General features: G+C 57.8%; 1 protein-coding gene across 2 annotated transcripts in view; it reads right to left on the bottom strand.

Annotated features, from left to right (window-relative positions):
* Nucleotides 1-22,752, bottom strand: part of PRR5 (proline rich 5) — a 50,874-nt gene extending 28,122 nt beyond the window's left edge. Inside the window, exon 1 of one of the 2 annotated variants that reach the window (XM_043440638.1) lies at nt 22,700-22,752. The gene's annotated coding sequence lies outside the window, so the exon portion shown is untranslated. Of the gene's footprint in view, nt 1-16,383; nt 16,524-22,699 lie in introns of those variants that run through there. The other variant, XM_043440641.1, reaches the window with a different exon arrangement.
* Nucleotides 22,753-23,253: the final 501 nt, after the last annotated feature.

Raw genomic sequence — 23,253 nt, forward strand, 5'->3', positions numbered from 1 at the left:
AGGGGGCTCTGGGCTGGGGGGCCAGAACTGGGGTCCACTGGACCTGCCATCAAGTCAGGTGACCTCTCAGGTCTCGGTCTGCCCATCGGTAAGATGGATGGGGTTTAGGGATGTGGGAATGAGACCCCATAAAACCCTTCCCCTGCAAGGAGATCAACCCTGTCTATTCATTAGGACTGATGCTGAAGCTCCAATACCACCTGATGCGAAGAGCCGACTCATTGAAAAAGAACCTAAGGCTAGGAAGGATTGAGGGCAGGAGGAGAAGGGGATGACAGAGGATGAGATGGTTGGATGGCATCACCGGCTCAATGGACATGAGTTTGAGCCAGCTCCGTGAGGCGGTGAAGGGCAGGGAAGCCTGGCGTGCTGCCGTCCACAGAGCTGCAAAGAGTCGGACACAACTTAGTGACTGAGCAACAACAAAGCCCTTCAGGGGCCACATGCTCCCTGCAGCTGTGGCAGGAGATGGTGACCCAGGTGTCTTTGATCCTTGAGGTATGGCTGATCTGGAGGTTTTGTCTTCATGGTCAAGGTGCTAGCACTGGCAAAGACCTTTAGGATGGGCTCAAGGCACTGGGACTTGGAGTCAGAAAGCCCTCCCAGGATCTTTGGGGGTGAGGCCTGGGGTTGCTCGGAAGTATCTCAGGGACTCTGCAAACCCCTGGGTATGGCTCAGTCATGTGCCCACTTCACAGATGGACAGCCTGACGCCTGGGAGCAGGACGGCAGGAAGTCCGTGCGGCTCTGGAACCCAGGCCTCCAGGCTTCTCGGCCACCAGGGTGAGGACAGGAGCGGGGAAGAGCCAGCCACCAGCTCTGTCGCCCTCTTGCTGGCGCTGACCTCAGCCGGCTGCACCCAGTCCACTCGGAGGGGCACTTCCGCCCCCTGGTGGCGAAGGCTGGTGCTCCCCACAGCAGGCTGGGAACATCCCTCCAGTTCGCTGGGGAATCCCACTGGCCAAGGGCTCTGCACCCTGGGGGCCTGGACACCCCGGAGGGGCCTCATCCAGGCACTGAGAGCCCTGAGGAGAGTGTCTGGCCCGTGTCTCCTTTCTCTGAGGTGGGCAAGCCCTCCCATGATGAGGGGAGGTGGGACGAGACCATTCACACAGTCGTGGGTGCACGCCAAAGGGTGGCTTTCCTGCTGGCTGTGACAGCCGCACTGCAGAGACCGGAGTCGGGGCTGAGCCCCCGTCACCCGTGGTGAGGCCAGCTTCAGTTGTGATTAGACTGGCCATCTCCGAAGGCTTTGCCATGCGACGGTTCTCAGTGACTGTCCCAAGGCTGGACAACCAGTCCTCAGGCTGGATGGGCATCGGGCCATCAGAAGCAGTATGTACTATAGTTCATGGGTGAGGGGAGGCGCCCCTGTGCCCAGCCTGGGGTGGGGGCACCACCACCAGAGTGGGGGTGGGTCCTGCCCTCAAGGTTGTTGATGTTCGGTCACTAAGTCGTGTCCGACTCTTTGCGGCCCCACGGACTGCAGCACGCCAGACTCCCCTGTCCTTCACTACGTCCTGGAGTTTGCTCAGATCCATGTCCATTGAGTCGGGGATGCGATCCGACCACCTCGCCCTGTGCCGCCCACTTCTCCTATCGCCTTCAGTCTTCAGACGTGGGGAGCTTTTCTCTCTGGCTTCATTGTTGTCGCTGTTCAGTCACTCAGTTGTGTCCAATTCTTTGCGACCCCGTGGACCGCAGCTCTCTAGGCTTTCCTGTAATTCACTGTCTCCCAGAATTTGCTCAAACTCATGTCCATCGAGTCGGTGATGCCATCCAACCATCTCATCTTCTGTCGCCCCCTTCTCCTCCTGCCCTCAATCTTTCCCAGCATCAGGGTCTTTTCCAGTGAGTTGGCTCTTCACATCAGGTAGCCAAAGTATTGGAGCTTCAGCTTCAGTCCTTCCAATGAATATTCAGGGTTGATTTCCTTTAGGATGGAGTGATTTGATCTCCTTGCAGTCCAAGATGCTCCAGGGAAAGTGTCCCTTCTGGTGGTTTCAGAGTCAGTACTGGCTATTATTACCCCTGTTTCAGAGATGGGGACAGTGAAGGTGAGTGGAGGTGAGCTGCTTGCTTAAGTTGTCAGCTAAGAATTGTGGGGACAGGGATGCTGTACTGCTGGGAGGGACAAAGCCCACCTCCCCAGTGCTTTAATAAAAGACATTTATTGAGCACCTCCTACATGCCTGGCACTGCACTAGGTGTTGGGAACACAGCAGGGGGCAAAAAAACCAGGGTCTCTGCTGTCAGGAGGGGAGCTCACCATCCATCTGAGCTCTGCCACCTGACATCTCCTGACATGTTCACGGTCCCCTCAAGCCTTCTCTCTCCCAGCAGAGCTCCCGCCCCCACACCGCTGCCACCAGGACCCGCCTGGAGCCCCCTCGCACACCAGTGGCCTTTGTCCTCTGCCCTGAGAACCCTCCCCTCCTCCTTCTGCTCTGGATCCCAGGCCTGGGGTGGGGTGGGGGTGGGGTTCTGACCAGGAGACGTCCCCGTTCTTAGATCCCAAAACGGCACCCACTGGAGACTCTGCCAAGCCTCAGTTTCCCATCTTCAACGATCGGTTCTCAAGGTCTCTCCCGGGCGAGTGTTGTGCAATCCTTGTTGTTCAGTTGCTCAGTCGTGTCAAACTCTTTGCGACCCCATGGACTGCAGCACGCCAGGCTTCCCTGGCCTTCAGTATCTCCCGGAGTTTGCTCAAACTCCTGTCTGTCGTGTCAGTGATGCCATCCAACCATCTCATCCTCTGCCGCCCCCTTCTCCTTTTGCCCTCCATCTATCCCAGCATCAGGGCCTTTTCCAATGAGTGGGCTCTTCGCATCAGGTGGACAAAGCATTCGAGCTTTGGGTTTTTTGTGGAACCCTGATTCTGGTCTATAGTGATACAGTTAGGGGAGCAGAGCAGGAGAGATTCCAGGCTTCCCAGTCCTCCAAACTGGGTCTGCTCCCTGCTCAGTCACCTCCCCTGAAAGCCCCTATGCCCCCAAGTCTCTGGCTCCCCAGTAGAATGTCCCTCCCAGGGTGAGCGTGAGGATTAAATGAGCCTTCAGAACTATAAGAAAGTCAGTTTCTGTTTTAAGCCATTCACTCTGTGGCAATTGGTGAAGGCAGCCCTGAGACACCAGGGCATCGCCTTCTCCAGACAGAGCCTGCACCCCGGGCCACCCAGACCCTGCCTTTGACCTCTGCACCCGGGAAACCTCACAGACAAATCTGGAAAGGTCGGGGCCCAACACCCAGCAAAGCAGAGACGCATTCGTCCCCTACTCCTGGATTCTCTAACAGGAGCACAGAGACTCCAGGAGACGGGAGGTGACAGGTAACTTCTGGCCAAGGCATCGTGGCCCCTGAATGCCAACAGAGTGGGGGGCCACTCTGCCTTTCCCGACCTGGATACATGCTGCTCCGAGCCGCATCCCCACGGTGCAGCCAGGTGGACCGGGGCCACGCCAGGCAGAGCTGGGTGGACTGGGCTTGACGTCCAGTTTTCTCTCCTTCCCGGCACTTTCCTGGCCAGCAGCCTTTTCTTAGAAGAATCCTTGGAAAGAGCAAGGACTGCGCAGGCCACCAGAGCTCAGACTGACGACGGGAAGCCCAGGAGAGGAGCCTGTGATCGTGGACTGGAGCGGGGGTAGCTGGGGGCCCCGGAAAGGTCTCCTCACTTATTTCTTCCAGGAATGACTAGTTCCAGGGGCTTGAGGGTTGTGGAGGGAGCCTGCATCCTTGACTTTGTAAATAAAGCCCACAGAGCCAGTGAGGAGGCGATGACGGTGGGTAAGCTGGACTCTGCCGAATCTAAGGCCTCGCTCCCAGAGGAGGGGGCATCCCCCCGACCACCATCCTCCTGCTTCTGCAAGGATGTGGCTCCGTCCACCAGGTGACGCATTTAATGCAGGAGAAGCTGCTGCTGAGATTCGCTGGGAGGTGTGAAGGGGAGCCCCCTCCTCCAGCAACAGGGACCCCTTACTGAGGGCTGGCCCCAGCTGGCCTGGCCCACGGTCCCCACCTGGGGACCTGATTCCCTGCCAGCAGGGTGGCCTGATTCCCCCACTGCAGTGGACGTGGAGGCTCCAGGTCCTGACATCACCTGGCCGGTCACAGGCCAGGATGGAGGCTGGGGTCCCCGTCCCAGTCCTGGCTTCCTCCATGGTGGGCTGTGGACTGAACCCCGGCCCGCTCCTGGGGGAGGCTGGGACCCTCCCCACCCAAAGCCCAGGCAGGTAGCGCCCCTCCCGCACTGACCCCGGGCCCCCGCTGCCCCTCAGCCCCTGCTGGTTCAGCAAGCACAGGTCCAGGCCCTGCCCCTGGAACCAGCCCACCTCTGGGCCCCGAAGCCCCAAGGGCTCCAGACTTCACCACCTCCCCTTCCCCTGACCTGACCTCCTGGCCTCTCAGTCTACAGGATTCCACCCCGCTGCTGGCTGATAGAGCCACTCTGCCACCCAGACGTGAGTTGCCCATCGGCTCCGAGGCTTCAGCGGAGGCCCCGGCCTGCGGGATGAGCTCCAAATTTCCAGCGAGGTGGCCAAGACTCCCGCAGACCACCGCTGCTGCTCCTTGGTCTCTGCTGCAACTCCTACAAAACCCCTCCAGACCCCCTCCTGGAGCCCCCCCACCCCCACCCCCGCCAGGAGACAAAGCGACCACTGTTCCCGTCTTTCTGCCCGCTTCCCACCTCCGGGCCTCTACCCAGCTTCTGCCTGGCCCTGGATGCCCCATCCCTTCCCTGAAACTTGTCTCTTGTTCACTGATGATATTAATAGTAAAAGGAAGAGAGAGCCATGATTTGGGGCGTGGACTCTGGAGCCAGCTGGCCTGGGCTGGACGGTGGCTTTACCAGTTAACAGTTGACTGTCTTGGGCTGATCACCTCTCCTCTGTTTAACTGTGCCTCAGTTTCCTCATTCAGAAGATGAGAATCAGAACACCTCCCCCCCAGGGATCCCAAGACTGTAAATGCATTCAGCGATGTCAGAGGCTCCGGGTGGGCCTGGCACACAGTAGGTGCTCATCAACCTTAGCAATTATCACCAGCTGGCCTCTTGCTCTCCACACCCACTGCTCCAGCATCCCCTAGATCCCGGGTCCCCAGGACCTTTCTCCCTTCAGCCCAACTTGGCCAACAATCCCCAGGCTGCCCTCCCTCTGTCCTTGTGAGGATCTCGGGGCTGGGCCTGCCTCCTCCATCAGATGCCCCCCGAGGCTGACGCTCCTCCAGGCAGAGGTGAAAAGAAATGCCCAGCGGACACAGACGAAGACTTCCCTCTCGACCTAGCTTTAATCAGTCTCCTTGGAGCTCTCTGCTGGATGAGGGCTGACCTTGAGCTCCACTGTGTCCTTGCAGAATCCACTTTGAGCAAGAATTCTGAGTCAGTTTAGTGAAAACCCCCACCCCTGCTGTCTGAGCTCCCCGTGCCTCACCACCCTGGCGGGCCTTCAGCTAGAATTCAGTGGAGCGGGTCAACAGGAGTCCCCCTTCCTGGATGTCTCCTCTTCCAGCTTTCCCATCCACTCACCCTCCCCCGCTCCTTGGCTACAAATCCCCACGTGTCCTTGTTCACGCTACCCGGTCCTCAGGTGCTCAGTCATGCCCAAGTCTCTGCGACCCCATGGACTGCAGCCCGCCAGGCTCCTCTGTCCATGGGATTTCCCAGGCAAGAATACTGGAGTGGGTTGCCATTTCCTCCTCCAGGGGATCTTCCCGACCCAGGGATCGAACCCGTGACTCCTGCTTGGCAGGTAGATTCTTGACCACTGAGCCACCTGGGAAGACTTGTTGGAGTGGGAGTCAGGTCCAGTCGCCGCCCCCACCTCTGCCAGACTCCATCTGAGATTCAGAAATGCAAAGAACTTTGAAAACTCAGATTTTTGTCAGGGCTTATTTAGCCACAAAACCTGATCTGACCAGAAGTGAGGCTATTTAGAGTCTCTGTCTACCTAACGTGGTGGAGATCTTGTGCAAAAACATTCCCCAGGATGCCTCCCGGATGCCTTCCACAGGGCAGCAACAGACTGCGTCATCATTCAAAAATAACAGGAATTCCGCCGTTACATCTGGCCCTCAGGGTGTTGGCCAGATAAGGGCTGGGGGATTTGCACAGACGCAAGATGAGTCAGAGCTGTCAGGTATGTGGCTGAGCCAGATTCCATCAGACTCCAAAGATGGTCTGCAACTTAGTAGGAGAACTAGAGACAGGTATATGCAGGCTCTGAAAGCCCCTGGGAAGAAGTAGTGATACATGGAGAGTATGGTTACTATTTTGCATTCACCACTTAAAAGTCAATTTAGAGAACTGCACAACCTGAAAACTCCTCCCTACACATCCCCTAGAAATGCTACATAAAAAATTATACACATCTAAACACAGAACTGAGCTTGTAAACAAGTGAGGATAATCACCACAGGCCAGAATGATAATAATATTAGTATTATCATTAAGATATTCCTTATCAGTATGTTTATATAATATCTAATATTAATTTACATAATTAATCTAATAATTATTATATAATTAAAACAATAGATAGCATCACTGACTCAATGGACGTGAGTTTGAGCAAACAGTGGGAGATAGTGAAGGACAGCGAAGCCTGGCATGCCGCAGTCCGTGGGGTCGCAAAGATTCCGACACAACTTAGCGACTGAACAACAACAATATTAATTTTACTGAAGGCCAGCATAATGCTTGCAATATACAATAATTCAATATGAAGTGATCTCAAGTATCTTAACAGAAACCTCATTTAACATGCAGCTAGGAGGCCAGAAGGGGGAGCCCTCACACCCTAGCACTCCCGGTCAATCTCAGACAAAACAGTAAGAGACACAGCTTTGCATCTCCAACAGGAAGGTTACTACTCTATGACCCAGCTGGAGGAAGGAAGAATTTCTCCTTGCCTGGCAACAGCCCAGCCAATGAGAAACTGGGACAATTCAGCCAATGAAAAGCCACTACACTTGGAACTCCCGGTTTCCTCCAATGGAATCTTTTGTTTATAACAGCTCCTCCAAACTCCCCTTCTCTCTTATAAAAGAATGGTACCCTGACTTGCCTGTGGTTTGCCATAGGCTGCACATCCTGAGTTGCAATTCTTTACCATTCCCGAATACACCTGTTTTTGCTTGCAAAACAACAGGTGTTCTACTGTTTTCTGTCAACACCCTCTAGCGCTTGCAGCAACGCCAGCTCCCTGCTATCCCCATTTCACAGGTGAAGAAACGGAATACATCCCATGCCAGTGGAGATGGGATTCAAGCCCAGGCAGTCCGGCTCCAGGGTCTGCTTTCTTGACTATTATACTCTGAGAGTTGTACTCTAGTTAGCATAACAGTTAGATCACAGGAAAAGACTGTCAACTAAAAACCCAGATGTTAAATGAAAGAGCGGCAGCCTTGTGGGGTAGGGAGGGGGTTGCTTCCCTGGTGGCTCAGACGGTAAAGAATCGGCCTGCAATGCAGGAGACCCCGACTGGATCCCTGGGTTGGGAAGATCCCCTGGAGAAGGGAATGGCAACCCACTCCAGTGCTCTTGCCTGGAGAATCCCATGGACAGAGGAGCCTGGCGGGCTCCAGTCCACGGGGTCACAAAGAGTCAGACATGACTAGCGACTAACACTTACACATGCTGAGACAGAGAGGTTAAAACCAGCAGTTGAGAGATATGACACCAACAAGCAGGATAACGGAAGATGCAACTGAGCCCTTCACAGAAAGCCAGAGGTCTCGAGGGCGGCACCCCTAAGGCGACTGGGAGAAAGATCTGCCTGGTGACAGAGAGGACAAGAAAACTTGTCTCTGACCACCTGAACCTGAGGTAGGAAAAAGCCTGCATGTCTCCTGAAAATCTGTAGTCAAGGGTCTGCCTTCAGACAGGGGTGGGCTAGGCAAGTGTAGAGAGCCTAAACTGATGAACACAGAAGTGGCTCCAGGCTGTGCTAGCCCTAGGCTTCCAGGCAGAGCAACGACAAAGCTGCTCTCCAGGGGCAGGTGCACAAGCCAGGCCCCCGGGGTTTCCACGGATAAGGCCTGGATGGAAATAAACTCACGATCCAAATTATACAACACACAGGGAAACAGGCCACCATGAGGCAAGGAAAGCAAACACGACAAATGTCGGGGTGAAATCCCTAGCACTTCAGCCAAGAGACTATTGGAAAGAGACCATAACATGAATTTAACATAATCAAAGACAAAAGAAAGCAGGGATAAGACAAGATGTTATAAAACCCGGGACTGTTGCTGAAGCTCCAAAACTCTGCCACCTGATGTGAAGAGCCGACTCACTGGAAAAGACCCTGATGCTGGGAAAGACTGAAGGCCAAAGGAGAAGGGGGCGGCAGAGGATGAGATGGTTAGATGGCATCACCGACTCAATGGACGTGAATTTGAGCAAACTCCAGGAGATAGTGGAGGACAAAGGAGCCTGGCGTGCTGGAGTCCATGGGGTCGCAAAGAATTAGACACAACTCAGCAGCTGAACAACAACAATAGCAGCAACCCACGTACTGGGCACCTCCCCAGGTGTAAAATGGGATGGAGACGCCCACGCCACCTCAGCGCTGACTTCCCTGCCCTGCCATGCGTTCCGCAGTCTGTGTAAGAGTGCCCACCAACTCAAGGGCCTGGCGTGTCTAGGAGGGTATTAGATACCAAGGCCTACTCCTGTCTGGGTCACGCTGACAATATCTGGGTCTGTACAGAAGAGGCAACTTCACGGTAAATTTGAGCTTTCTGCTGCTCCATGCCTAACAAAAGCCCAGTTGCGAGAAATAATATTCTCGCATGAGCTTGGTCCAGAAGATGCATTCCCCTCTGTCACCCCAGATCAGAGCTTGTCAAGACAGGGTCCTGGAGCTTGACAAGGGTCCTGAAGCTTTCCAGGATCTGTGAAGCCCTGAAACTGTATCACTCCTGAATGTGAGTGTACCTTTTACTGGAAGGGTGTGGGGAGAGAGGCTTCACGGGCTTCTCTGAAAGGGCTGAGATCCCCTCTTAAGGCAAAGCCAAGGAGTGAGCATGGCCCATCGTATGGAGCATCTCCGTTACCCAAAGATTTGGAATGGAGGGAGGAAAACACTATTTTCTTTTTTGGACCAGGCTGTGTGGCATGTGGGAACTTAGTTCCCTGACCAGGGATTGAACCCGCACCCCTGCAGTGGAAGTGCGAGAGTCTTAGCCACTGGGCCACCAGGGGTGTCCTGAAAAAAAGGACAGGGAAGCCTGGCGTGCTGCAGTCCATGGAGTGACAAAGAATCAGACACGACTTAGCAACTGAACACCACCACCGCATGGCTCCATTACAGACTTGAGGTGAAATCCTCATGGCTTTTGAAGATAACACATGAAACTTCAGTCATCTCACGGTTATGGGCCTCACTGAGTCCTCCTTGCAGACCAGCTGAGGGGGCCCCTCTCCATCTCCCCTGCAGTTAGGAGAGCCTGAGTGTCCGGCTCCAGACACTCAGTCCTTGGACCCAGCCAGCCCACAGGAGCACTGAGACTCTGCTCACAACATCACACAGGGAGCCCTTTGCAAGAGTTTCTAGGCTTGTCCCTTCGGTTTCATTATCCAGAAAGGCTCTGTTTTCATCTTAAGGGCGTTATAAAACTAGTAACTGATCCTACAGTAAAAAGTTCACAGTCCCTGCTCATATAGGGACTTCCTTGGTGGTCCAGTGGTTAGGACTCAGTGCTTTCGTTGAAGGAGGCCCAGATTTGACCCCTGGTCAGGAAACTAAGACCCTGCAAGCTGCTGGGCTTGGCAAAAAAAAACAAAAACAAAAAACAAACATCAGTCCATACCTCACATGTGATCTGTTGGTATGTGTTTTGTTTTGTTTTTTAATGCAGGGACATCTTGATAGTGATGATAGCCATAACACAACCACGGGTATTACACTACCAACATTTTCTAATAGCCAGGCACGGGCCTGAAGGATGTACATGCACAGTCCCGCTGTCCCGAGACACTCTCACACAGGCACTGCCGCTCCTGCCTCACGGACAGGGCTGACGAAGCTGCAGGAGGGGGGCTGACGGTCCCTGTGACACACGAGGGGTGAGGTCAGGGCAGTGGGGCGTCACAGGGCGTCTTCCCTGTGGCCCGCACAGCGGGGTGGCAGCCGCCATCAGACTCTGCTTCCTGGGGAGGGACTGGGGGTAGGGGTGGAGGGGAGCAGGGACTCCCAGACGTGTCTGGAGGGAAGGTACACTTGTCCCAGGCCCCTGGGGTCCCTGAGCCGTCCGCCCTCCTTTACATTCCCCTCCCGCGTCTGCAGTTCCTATACGTTCCTATGGTCGATGAATTTAGTTTAAGTTTGGCAACTGACATAGCAGCTCAGAAAGGGCATTTAACAAAACCCACCTGGCTCTCCTTGCCTGCAAGAAAAGCCGGTCAATACTGTAAATACAGGAGGAAGTAAGAGAAGGGGCTTCCTGAGAAAGGATGCTGGGTGACCTGGCTCCAATGCTGCCTCCCAGGCCCTCTGCACACAGGAAGGAAGGCCCCAGGAAGCCAGGCCCAAAGGTCCCCGGAGTTTATGTGGCCCATCTGTCCATTTTACAGACGGAAAGACTGAGGCCTCGAGAAGGGGGTGGGGCATGCAGGGTCACTCACAGAACAGGGACATCCTGACGTGTGGCAAAAAGGCTCAAATACTGAGGTCCTACTGGGTCCTACTCCCTGCCTCCTGGGGCAGCCCACCCAGGTCAGAATTTCCACCCTCATTTTTCCAAGGAGGAAATTGCGGTCCCAGGGGAACGGACCTGGCAGCTGCTTGGCAGGCAAGTGGAAGTGCTGAGACTGAGCCCAGTTCTGACCTGGAGGCCACACACCTCACACTGTCAATCTGGGGGGACCCCCCACCCCTCCGTCAAGTCATTAGTAATCATGAGCACCAATGCTGGCCAGAGCCTGGCCCCAGAGGCTGCCACGTTCCCCCTTCCCTGGAGAGTCACAGGAGGCCAGTAACAGAGGAGGCAACAGGTGGAGGGTTCTGGGACCCCTGAGGACCCTGACGGCCTTGGGGAGCTCCAACGAACCGCCAGAGGCAGTGACATTTTAAACAGGCCTGGAGGGATGACCTCACCCAGCAGGGCCAGGCTGGGGTGCAGAGTGGGTGGCCGGAATTGGGCTGACCACGGCGTCGATGAGAACGCCGGCTGAGCCATCGACAGGGGAAGGACCCTGTGCTCAGAGGGGCTCTGGGCTCTGGAGGGGACAGCACATGGCCCCACGGGCAGGGCAAAGGCAGGAGGTGGCCTTCTGGGGGGGCGTGGCTGGTGCTCCGATGGGCAAGGTCTCTCTCCAGGCAGAGGCAGAGGGGCCTCACAGGGGAGGGAACGCAACATAGAGAGCGGAGGCCGGAGATGCAGCCTGGGGAGGCGGGAGCCAGAGCTCCAGGGGCTGGGAGGAGCGTGGGCACCGCGGTGCTGCCTCGGGGTGCATGAGGGGGGTGGGAGGGGAAGGTTTCAGGAAGCGCCCCGGGTGATCTTGAGTTGTGGCCTGGGTATTCTATAGGGTGACCACCCTGCTCATGCCCCAAATCTGGACCATCCGATAAGGGCCTGAGCTCGGGATTCCTGCCCCAAGTTCCTACTCTGCTTTCACCGGGGAGAGGGGGGCACTTAGAGTTGAGCTTGAGAAAAGTCAGTGTCCCCCCGAGACACAGGGGTGCCCTCCGGCCCCCTCTGTCCTGCTCATGGGACAGGCTGCCCCCCCCCCATTATGCTCCCACCCCATTTCTGGGATCTGTAAGTAATGAATCTTGTTGACTTGGCTGCCTTGGTGAGAGTGTATTGAAACTGCAGCGTCAGGGGTCCCGGGCCTTCATAGGGTCGCCCAAGTGACCAGACCTAGGCAGGGGGGCACAGCCCGAGGGGGCCGGGCTGGAGCGGGCGCAGGGACACAGTGCCCTGGCATCTATGCCCCCTGGCAGCCTCCTGTGGGGTGCTGGGCGTGGGAGGGCGGCCCTGCCCAGCCCCCCGGCCTGACCCCCGAGCGGCTCCTCGCTCAGGTCTTGGCAGTTTCTGTTTTTGAGTCACAGAGGCCCGGGCTCGTTCTCTGAGGTTCCTTGTGCGGGTGGCAGAGCGGGTGGGGACCGAGGTGAGAAGTCTGTCTGGGAGGGAGACTGCCGCCTCCACCGCACGCCGCCTGGCGCCTCCTGCACTGGCTGGGCCCACGGGATTTCCCCAGCCTCGGAGGCAGGGGGCAGGAGGGGGCTCTGCTGGGCTCTGCCACAGAGATGAGACAACAGGGAAGCAGCCAGTCACAAGCTCCCAGCCCCTCCCAGGGAGGCTGTCAGCTCATGGGTTGGCCGAGGGCAGAGGAAGGGAGCCAAGAGCCTCCCTGCAGCCTCCCGAACAAATGAAAGAAGCAGTCAATGTCCTGGTGGAAGGTGCAGTCCTCAGAGGCCAGGTCCAGTGCATGTCCATATGCTTGCCCTTTACTCTTTGGGATAACTTTCCCTAAGCCTGGTCTGGTTGGCCAACTCCTATTCATCCCGCAAAACCCTGCTCAGAGTGACCTCCCCTACGAACGTCTTCTCCACAAGCCCCGCCCCGCCACACACAAGTGCGTTTCAAAGGCAGGACTGTCCAGGCCACCTGCTGCAGTGGCACATTCCCCAGAGGCTCGGAGAGCAAGATCCCTCACTATTTTTTTTTTGAGATCCCTCACTATTAAGGACATGCTCCTGTCTCCTTCCTTAGCTGGCTCCTGCAGTTCCAACCTGGCTAGCAGTTCAGTACTCTCCACATAGCAGGCCTGTCTGCATAACATTCCTGGGTTGAGGGGGGGTTTTGGCAGCCTCTTCACTGAGGACATGGAGGCTGCGAGGGTTACACAACTTGTCAAAGGCCGTCTGCGCTTTCCTCCTTTCCGTCAGTAAGTACTTCTTGAGAATCTAACACACACATACCAGTCCCTGAGCTAAGCGTGCGATCTGAACCTGACCCTGGCCACATCTTGTACCCTGTGGCGGCCTCAGCGTCTACTTGACCTCGTAACTGCTCTGGGAGGAAGCTAGGCTGTGGGGGAGGGAGGGAAGTTATCCTCACTCTTCCAGCGGGGACTGAGGCCCACACTGGGCACGTGGCCAAGCCCCTGGAGGGGGCGGCAGCCTACACTGGCTCCTCTGCCTGCCTTGTTCACCCCACTGAAACCCACAGGGAGCAGGGGACCCTCACCCTCTCCTGACGGAAGCAATGGAAGGAAAAAGGTGGGCCCTGGCTGGGGCCTGGGCAGGCCTCTCTCGTCCCTTCTCCCGTCTGGCCCACCCACAGGTGCCGACAGCCTCTGCCAGAGCCTCCTGTATCAGCAAACACGCAGAGAGGAAACTCATCGGAGCTCAGTGACACCCTCACACCCACCCTGCCCGGCACCAAGGCCTGCAGCCGAAAGACCGAGGTGATGGCCGGTGACCCTGACCATCGGTACGGAGGCCTTTTCTCCATATTGGCTGGTTCTCCTCTGCACCTTCAGGTAGAGCAGAGGGCATCTACCTGCACGGGCCCGGCCCCCGCTGTGATTCAGTGGGCCCCCGTGTTCCCCGTGCCTCAGCTGGCTAGACCCAGAGCGTGCAGAGTCGGCTCCCTCTCTGACCCGCCTGCCTTGTTCCCGCCCCCCAAGGGCACACTGCCCACACTCCCTCCGGTCCACATCTGGGGTGGTCCGAGCTGACGTCCTTTTTGGCTGCTTGAAGCTCGTTCCAGTCAGTCTTGTGACATCAAACTCATGTCCCGTTTCTGAGGGTTCTCCTGAGAGCCCTGTCCCCAAGGTGCCTCCCGTGCTCACGTCTGTCCCCCTAATTTGCCACCCTGGGCGATGCTCCAACCACAGACAACAGAGATCGTGGACCCAGTGAATGTCAAGGGCTGGACTTAACAATCAGCTCTACAAAGGGCGCTCACTTGGTCCAAGATGTCATGTTCTAATCCCCACTCTACAAATGACAAATCGGAAGCCCAGAGCAAGGGCTGCAGGTGAGAGGCCAGCCGTTCCAAGGTGGGCTCTGGGGACAAACAGACCTGGATCTGAAACTTGGTCACTTACTGCACTTGGCCTCAGTTTCCCCATTCTGTAAAGTGGGGCCACAGCCGGGCCAGCCCCCTAGGGTCCCCGTAGAGGTAAGGGTCACACGGGCTCCTTAGCACACCGAGCCTCCCCTCTGGGGGGGCTGGCGGGTGGACCCCCAGGGGATGCAGCCAACTGTGACTCTAACAGGGGCACACACCCTCTCCTGCCCCCATCACTCAGGATCTGGTCTAGCCCCTCTCTGCATCTCTCACCATCCTCACCTCACCCTCGTCCAGGTCTCCAGCCAAACAGCCCTCCCAGCCCCAGTACACCTGCCTCCCTAGCAACTCCCCCTGCACCACCACCCCTGGCAAGGTCCCAGCTTCACAAGGCTCTTTAAGCTCCTGCTGGAAGATGCCCTTCTCCTCCAGGAAGCCCTTCTGACTGCCCTGCGTCCACCCCAGGGCGGGCCAAGAGCTTCCTCTGGGCTTCTCTTTGTGACAGGTCCATACACCCTGGGTCTGAGTCCCGGCAGCCTCTGCCATCAGACTGCGTCAGGTCAGTCTGATGACGAAGGACTAATTCTCCATCAGACCGAGTGTCCCAGCAGCAGGGGCTCTGTCGCCCCGCAGGGCTCATCACAAGGTTCTCAACACACTTGTAAAGTCCCTGGAAGAACCTGAGAAAACTAGAAAAAACACGGAATAGTTGGAAGAGGAAACAAACCACCAGAGAAAGTTACTGCCCTCATCTTGGCGCATTTCCTTCCAGTCTTTATTTATTTATTTTTTTGCCGGGCTGTGTTGGATACCACCACGAGCACCCCATAAACGCAAGCCTGCCTGCTTCTCTTCCATGAATAAAGGCTGGGCTTGCAGAATGGACCTGAGGCCTGACGGAGGGACTGAGTCTCTCGGGGTCATGCAGCTCCAGCAGGAGGGGCCCAGCCCTCTTGACCCCCAGGGCTCTGCACACCCTGCCCCACGAGTCTTGGTCCTGAAGTCCTTATTATCTGCTCTCTAGCGGAACATCCATCATCTGTGAAGACCAGGAAAACAGGGGTCCCCCACAGAAACACAGCGAGTTCACACGTAGAGCATACCTTACAGGTTTCCTACTGTCTCTTACAACGCATTCCTAAAACCCCTGCCGTGATGTCTGTCACTCACTCCCTCGTTTTTCAGACACTCCTGGGCTATGCCAGCCATAAGCTGAGCCCTGGGACCCAGAGATGAATCAAGCAGAATTCTGCCCTTGGAGCCCCAGGCTGGCAGGAAGGAGACTCGGGAACAGGTCCAGTGCTGGATCAAAGACAGGAGCAAAGATTCCAGGGCACCGGAGCAGGGGAGGGGTGTCTACCCACTCTGCCTGGAGTGGACACAGGGCAGTCAGAAGGGCTTCCTGGAGGAGGAGGGCATCTTCCAGCAGGAGCTTAAAGAGCCAAGAAGAATCCCCGGTGAAGAAGGGAGGAAAAGAATTCCAGAAAGAAGAAGGGCGGGAGGACAGTCTAGAGGAGGGAAAGGTGGACAGCAAGTAAGAATATGAGGTGACCTCCAGGCAGTGACCCTGGAGGAGTGACCCCAGGATATGACCCCAGCCACCCACAGGGCTCCCTCCCACAGCTGCGGGCAGTGAGTGTGGCTCCAGGGGCCAGTATTCTTTAGAACCGGGCTTGGAAGAATCTTCCACCTTCAACCATTAGATGTGCAAGGCCCCGGGGCACAGGCTATGGGCTATTTCCTGGGAGAACCAGCTGCAAGGCCTGACGGGATCTCTCTGGAAACCAGACCCATCCCAAAGACCAATGGATGCCGTCAGGCCGACGCGAAGATGTGATGGAGCACAAGGACACGGGTGCGATCCTCACTTGAGAAAGCAGGGCTACCCCCACCCCCTTCACAAATGGGAGACGGAGGCTCAGAGAGGCGGAGCGACCCGCCAGAGGTCACACAGCATGTAAGCAAGCAGTACAAGGGCCCAGGCCCAGAATCCAACTCTCCCTGGCTCCAAGGGGGAGTGGGGGACCAGTGTACCCCACTGGTCCCCAGGCCTGGCCACTGCACCCAGAATGTATTTTATGAATGAGCGAACAAAAGAATCCGAAAGCCCTGTCCTGCCCACAGCAAGAAGGAGCCATCTGCTACTGTTTTTTGTTGGTGCTGTTACTCTGCAGATGGAAAGCACAAACCCGAAGTCACGGCCGGTGTCACCTCGGGGCGGGCGGGACACCCAGGCCCTGCCGCGGCGCCTCGGGGGAGAGACCGAACAGCCAAGGGCCGTATCTGCGCTCGGCCACTGACCGCGGGAGACCTGCCCTGTGCCTCGGGGTCTCTCACTCAGTGGGGGTGCCGGGGACCTACCTTGCCAGGTGCAGTGGGGACTGAGGAGCTGGGGCCCGTAGGGGTGGGTGCAGGGGGACCCCGTCCGGCTGGCCTCTGCCCGTGACCCTGGCCGCCGAATGAGCTCTGAAACTCTCAGCCCTAACCTCGCTGGATGCCCGGGGCCCTGTGGGCAGCCAAATGGCTTACGTATTATGAGGCCTGCGTGTGGCCAAAGGGCAGAGGGGCTGAGGAGGGCGCGGGCAGGCGGCTCACCGGGCTCCCTCGTGACTCAGCGGAACTCGACGAGGCGGCAGGCCCGGGGTGAGCCGCCCCCAGCGGTACCCTGTGCAGGGAAGCCCGGCCGCCGGCATCTCTGATAAATATTTTATCAGTGCTCACAGAGCAGGCCCCAGGAAGGTGCCTGCAGCTTCGGATCCTGCAGAGCACCCGTTCCTGCCCGGACAGAAGGACGTGGCTGGGTGGGGGGTGCAGGTGGGGTCAGGAGCCCAGAAGGCTAGCTCATTCCTGCCCTGGTGTCCCGTCAGGCCAGCTCAGCTCAGCTTAGCAGATGCCCCCGAGCCTCACTCACACTCTGCCCCCCACTGTGCTGGGCTCCGCCCTGCCCTGGAGAGCTCCGAGGCCCCTCTGCACCACCCCCAGAACACCAGCACTCTGCCCCTTGGCCTGGTCAGACGGCCGGTGCTGCCGGCCGAGTGCCGCTGCCACCTCCTCCAGGAAGTACTCCTGGCTCTCTTCTTCCCCCAGTGTGGCCTTGGGCAGGGCCATCGCCCTCTCTGAGCCATTTCTAAAATGGGGCCGATGATCGCCACTCATGGGGGACCAGGTGAGACTGTAAGTGAAACGTCTCCCAGCTCTTGGCCCACATGGAGACTCATTCTTTTTGAAGGGGCCTGAATGTCAGGAATGAAATCAGTAGATACGAAGGAGTATGTCTAGGAGTGGGAGGCAGGAAAGTACGGAGCCCGGCTCCTGCTTGCAGGGCTCCACAATTTAACTGGGGAGATAGGGCCTAAATAATAATAATAATAATAACAGCAACTGGAATAACAGCTATCATATTTCAAGACCCTGCCACTGCCAGGCAACTGACATCACAGCCCTTCATTTACGCCTCCCAGAGGCCCTGTGACGTGAGGTTCTCACCCCTGTTTCATAGCAGAGCAGGAACCTGAGACTCAGAGGGGCAGGACTCTGCCCAAGCTCACACAGCTTGGCAGGGCCGACCTGCCGTCCTGCTGGACCTCTGGGGTGTGACCTCGGGGTCCACATCTGCTTTTCACATCACTGTCCACATGGAGACGCCACCGAAAGGGGGACGGTCCAAGTCAGACGACGAATATCCACAGGATATATCATGCAGCCAGTAAATCGCCACTCTTTAGAACTAATGGACTTTTGAAGGAATGGGGAGGGGGGAAACACTTGTAGGATTATAGTTAGTGAAGAAGAACAGGATCGGGGCTACGTGTGGTGTGATGACATCATGAGAAAATAGTTCTACGTCAAGATGCGTTTATTTAAACCAGACTGGAAATGATATACAAAATGATGATGCTCAGGGGACAGAGTTTATGTGTAAAACTGGGGCCTATTTTCCAGACTTTGTACAACACGGCTATGTGGGTTTTATAACTTAAATTTTCCTTAGAAACAGGGCTGGTCCACTGCAAGAATTTATTGGGCACCTGTGTCCGCCCCGTGCTGAAAGTTTGCTCCTCACTCAGCCTCAGATCGGGTCTGTGGGACGGACGAGATGGACACCATCGTGAGGGAAGAAGGACCTGGAAACACCCTCTCCACCTCTCCACAGTTGGGTCCGCCAGCAAACCCAGCACGGCCAAAGTCAAGCTCAGGTTCTTCTCCCGTGTGGAGTCTCCTGTAGCAGGGACCATCACCACCACCTACTGAAGTCCTGCACTGACAATCAACAGGAGCTCATGAGGTAGTGAGCTCCCCATCACTGGGGACAACCAAGCAAGGAGCTTCATGTCTCTCCACCAAGGAGTGGCCTCAATAGCTGGTTTTCAGTCCATCTTAATCAGACCTAAAGCCTCACCACCTGTGTGAACTTGGACAAGATCCTGACCTCTCTGGTTTGCTGTCCTCATCTGATACAATGACCTCATGAAGTCTCAGAGGGTTAAATGAGGGCAAATACAGAAAATGCTTTCCAGATACCTGTCAAGGGCTATGTTGACTATTATTATTTCATGGTTTTACCTATTCACTGGGGGAAGCTAAGTAGTGCAGATATAAAAATTCCCATTCTACAGGTTTGAAAACTGAGGCAAAGAGAATAAGCCATTGCAGACTGAAATGGGTGTAAGTGGCTCTAGGAAGATTGATTTTGCTGGAGAGACTGCTTTGGCAACACAAAGAAGGCCTTTAACCAGTCTAGCCAAAGGCACAGAAAGCAAAACTTCAAGAACCTTCTAGAAATTAGCAGGAGCCCTGCTGGGGTTGGTGAACCCATAGTGGCAGCTCCTGACGGTGAGGCGTCTTGGTGATGTTCCCTCGCCTTAAGGCATGTAGCATCGTGGAAAGCGGCAAGCATACCTCAAGCCAGAGACCCAGGGGTTTGAGCCCCAGCCCTGCCTCTTGCTGCCAGGGTCTCCGGGCAGCTCTTGGCCTCTGTGAGCCTTAGTCTGCCCATCTGTTAACTGGGCATGGCCAGGACTGCCTTCTGAGTTGGCTGGGATGGTGGCTGGGATGGTGCCTGGGGAAGACTCCGCACAGGGCCTGGCACACAGGTAAGTGTTCAGGGAAGGGTCAACCCCTGCTTCCTTCTGGAGGCGAGTCCACGCTTTGGAGTCAGAATCCCGGAGGGCAAAACCTGTCGCTGCAACAAACCACATAGATTTTCTTGATAACCCTTTCAGAAGGGACTTGGCCCCAGCCCCTCCCCACTTGCCTCTGGGTTTGGTCGGCAGTAACGCAATAGCAAACGTGTCCTCGGTCCCCTCTGCTCTCCCCAGAGGGTAGAGATGGGGGCCGGCATCACTTGAGGGCTTCCCCACGCCGGGTACTGAGGGGCCCTGCACATGTCTCATGTGACCCCAGAAGTGGGTTCCAATGCCAACATTCACACTGATACTGATAGGAAGCCCAGGGCCAAGGCCGGGCCAGCCTGGCTACAAGCCACCGTCACTGCAGGACCGTGTCACTGTCCACTCGACCACCCCGGGACAGGGCACCCTGTCTTTCTGGGGCCCTCTCCTGAAGCCACGTTGTCCTCACGGGCACCCCACTTCACAGATGAAGAAACTGAGGCACACAGAGACGTCACACAGCTGGTGAGAAGAGAGGATGAGATTTGAACCCAAGCAGCCTGTCTCCAGAATCCAGGCCTTCACCTGAGCTGAGTGTTCCAATCCACGCTACGCAGATGAGAGCACTGAAGCTCAGAGAGGTTAGGCAACTTTCCCGCAGCCACACAGCTATAAACTGTGCCGGGTGGACCTGGCTCTCGGGTCTCCAGCCTTTGCAGCCCTCCGCCGGCCCCTGCTGGCTCCTCCTCCAGGCCACCCAGGACCTGGGCTCTGGGGTCAGAGCCAAGTCTTGTGGGCAGTGCCCCCCAGGCTGCTCCCCTGAGACATTAGGATTCCTGAGTCACCAGAACTCTGCTCACACCGAATTCAAAGCCCCCGCCCCCCCAGGTGCTACCCCCACTGAAGTTTGACTTTGAGACAAAAGAGGGATGTGGTTAAAAAAAAAAAAGGTTATACTGTCACCAGGAAGTCACCTCCTTGTCCCACTAACCCAGGTCTTTATCACAGCCCACAGCCCTAATTCACATCTCCTGACTCTAACCCTGGCTCTTCTCAGTATCCGTATCCCTGAGGGCCACCCTGGGCCTTGGGGTGAGTCCTGTCGTAGGGTGTCCTGACCCCGATTTTCACCCGGAGGACCACTGACAGCCCGTCTGACCCAACAGATCCCCAGCCAGCTCGCGTCTGTGGCCTCCCCCTTTCTGGGTAGGTTTCTCTGCCTCCCTGGGGACCCTCGCTACCTAACAGGCCTGGAGAAGGCTCTGGGGAATGAATGAATGAATGAATGACTTTTCCTGTCTCTCTCTGAGCATCTCGAGAGCTCCACTCCCCTCACAGAAGTCCCGAAGATGATTTTGTTCACGTCCACGAATGCCCACCACTGGGGGCAGCAGGCGAAGGCTCAGGGCTTTCTCCTTCCTCCCCCGCCCTGGCCTGTCTGGGTTTCCGCTCTCCTGACTCTGCCAGGGGTCGCCCTGCAGACAAACGTGCTGTCTCCCAGTGCCTGCCTTGAGCAAGAGAGCTGGCACGGGCACCCAGCTGGATGCCATCAAGTGCTGCCTGGTGCCGTCCGGGCAAGTCCGTGTGGCCATCCTCAGGCCCTTTAAGCCACCCATTAGAAACCAAAACCCCATTAGCTAGCAAACATTTCTGCACAGACCACTTTTCTTGCTGCTGAGAAATTACGTCCATGTGACTGTTCCCATCACCAGACAGGGAGGACAGCTGAGACACAAGGAGTCCCAGCCACTGGCACGACGGGCGCCCAGCCCCCCACAACCCCCCATCCGAGGTGGACTTCTGCCGTGCCAGGGCGTGGTGCCTCTCTGGACCCCGACCACCCCCCAGGAGTTGGTAATGCTGTGGTTCCCAGTTTCCAGATAAGGAACCTGAAGCCCAGAGAAGCCGAGTGACTTGCCCAGGGCCACACAGCCAGCCAGCGGGGGTCCTGGGACGCTGACCCAGGCCTGCTTGGGTTTATCGCACCCCCTCACCTCCGTTTAAACAATGCCTCAGAACCCCAGCCCATTCAGCAGTAAAGTCGCTGAGGAGGCCTGAACCTCCTCTGATCGATCGGACTTGGGCTCAAAGAGGGCAAGTGGCTTGCCCAGGGACACAGCAAGGCCATGCCCTTAGGATGGGCTCCCCTTGGGTCCGCCCCACCGCCTGCCAGCCAGAGGGAGCCACGTGACCTTGTCTGATCACCCAGTGCCACCACCCAGCATCGCTCACACCTGAAGGTGCATCAGAAGGGCGGAGGGGAACTGTAAAATGCAGATGCCTGGTGCCCCATCAGAGGTCAGGACAGGAGCCCAGGAGTCAGCATTGTATCAGGCACTGTAGTTAAAGGGGACAGTCTAGAGGTGCCAGCCTCTCCTCCCAGAGCTCCAGGAAAAGTCTTGGGTTGGGCCTTGCAGCAGGTCTAAGAGGTCACAGGGCGCTCCCCTCCCCCTCCAGATGCAGTCCAGGGACTGGCCTCTGGGATCCCGGGGTGCAGCCCTGCTCTCGCCACGAGCATACCTAATCACCGGGACACGATGGCCATCCCACGGGGTCCTCATGGCAGCTGCCTGCAGCTCTGACTGCCGCCCCGAGCCACGGAGTGGGAAATGGAGGTCGCCCTCAGGAAGTGGCCTGGCTGAGCAGGGCTGGACCACACCCTAGGACCTGGGGACCAGGGACCCTCCCCCGCCCCAGCAAGTTCTCCCCTACCTCGGCTCCATTGGAAAAAAAAGAATCTTAGAAAGCTGTCAGGCGCTGCTCATGCCAACCGGGTCCAGGGAATGATCTGATTTTGCCCGAGGGCAAAGGGTCCAGAGTCAGATCTGACTGTGATCGGGCAGGTCTGCCTCAAGTGCCACCTCTCAAGGGATGGGAGGGGGCTCCCCAGGTGGTGGGCACAAGGTTCTACATGCTCCGCTGTGGGGGGTGGGTGGCCTCTGCCCTCAGACGTGCCTGCTGCCCCCAGCCCACCCCCACAGCTCTGCAGGCCAGCTCCCTGCAGGAAGGTGGCGGCAGGCCCCGGCCACAGGCCAGAGGGGTGGGGCCCCACGCTGAGCCAGGACAGGGCTCAGAAACGAGGTGTCTCCCTCCCTCGACCATCTTTGTTTGCTCTGTTAAGGGGGGGGGGCAGTGGAAAGAGAGGGGAGAGCTGCGAGGGGGAGGGGACAGTGACGGGGTGGGGTGGGGAGGGCGATCAGGAAAGAGACAGCTGGACAAGCGGCTGGACGGACACGCAGAGACCCACCCACAGAGACAGAGAGAAACTCAGAGACAGAGAAGCCGGGCGGAGTGGGGCGAGGTGGAGAGGGGGCGCGTCCAGAGAGAGAGAAGATGAGCTCGGAGGTCCCGGGAGACCGGGGTGGGAGAGGCTGGACCCCCAACCAAGGGGACAGCCCGACCCCCACCCCACCCCATGTCCCCGCACCCGACGCGACACGCGCGCGCGCGCGCGCACACGCCACCCCGGCGGCGACGCCTGCCCCCCCAGCCCTCCGAGGGGCGCGCGCGCCTCCCTCGACCCCCTCCCGCGGCGGGGGCCTCCCGGACCCATCGCCGCCGCTCACCTTGGTCCCCGCGCCGCCTCCGCCGCCGCTGCCGCCGCGCAGAGCCGGAGCCCGGGGCCGGGGGAGGGGGCCGCGGTGGCCCCGCCCCGCTCCGCCCCCCGGGCCCGCGCAGGGCGCCCGACGCGGCCGCGGCCACCGGGCCGCCGGGGCCGCCGGAGGCCGGCGTGAGGCGGCCGCCTGGGCCGCGGGCACGCCCACCCACTGCGGTGGCCTGGGGGCCGGGACCCGCCGGAGCTGGGAGCCGCGAGCCGGGGGTGCCCTCCCCGGATCCCCCCATCCGGGTGCACTGCGCAGGCTGTGGGCGGCGCCCGCCGGGGAAGGGGGCGTCCCCGGCCACCCGGGCGGCCCCATCGGCTCTCGGGCCAGTAATCCGTCTCTCCTTGGCGCTCTCGAACGCCCACTGAGCGCCCCCTCCCCAAGCCGCAACCTGTGCGCGGGGCACCGGGAGCTGAGAGGAAAGATCAGAGGCTCAGATTCAGTCCCTGCCTTGGGGCTTGGGGTTTTGCTAGGGGTGGAGTGGGGGCGTGGGGTGGAGCAGAGAGGGGAAGGATGGG

The sequence above is a fragment of the Cervus canadensis genome, chromosome 21 (genome assembly GCF_019320065.1).
Source record: "Cervus canadensis isolate Bull #8, Minnesota chromosome 21, ASM1932006v1, whole genome shotgun sequence".
Lineage (NCBI taxonomy): Eukaryota > Metazoa > Chordata > Mammalia > Artiodactyla > Cervidae > Cervus > Cervus canadensis.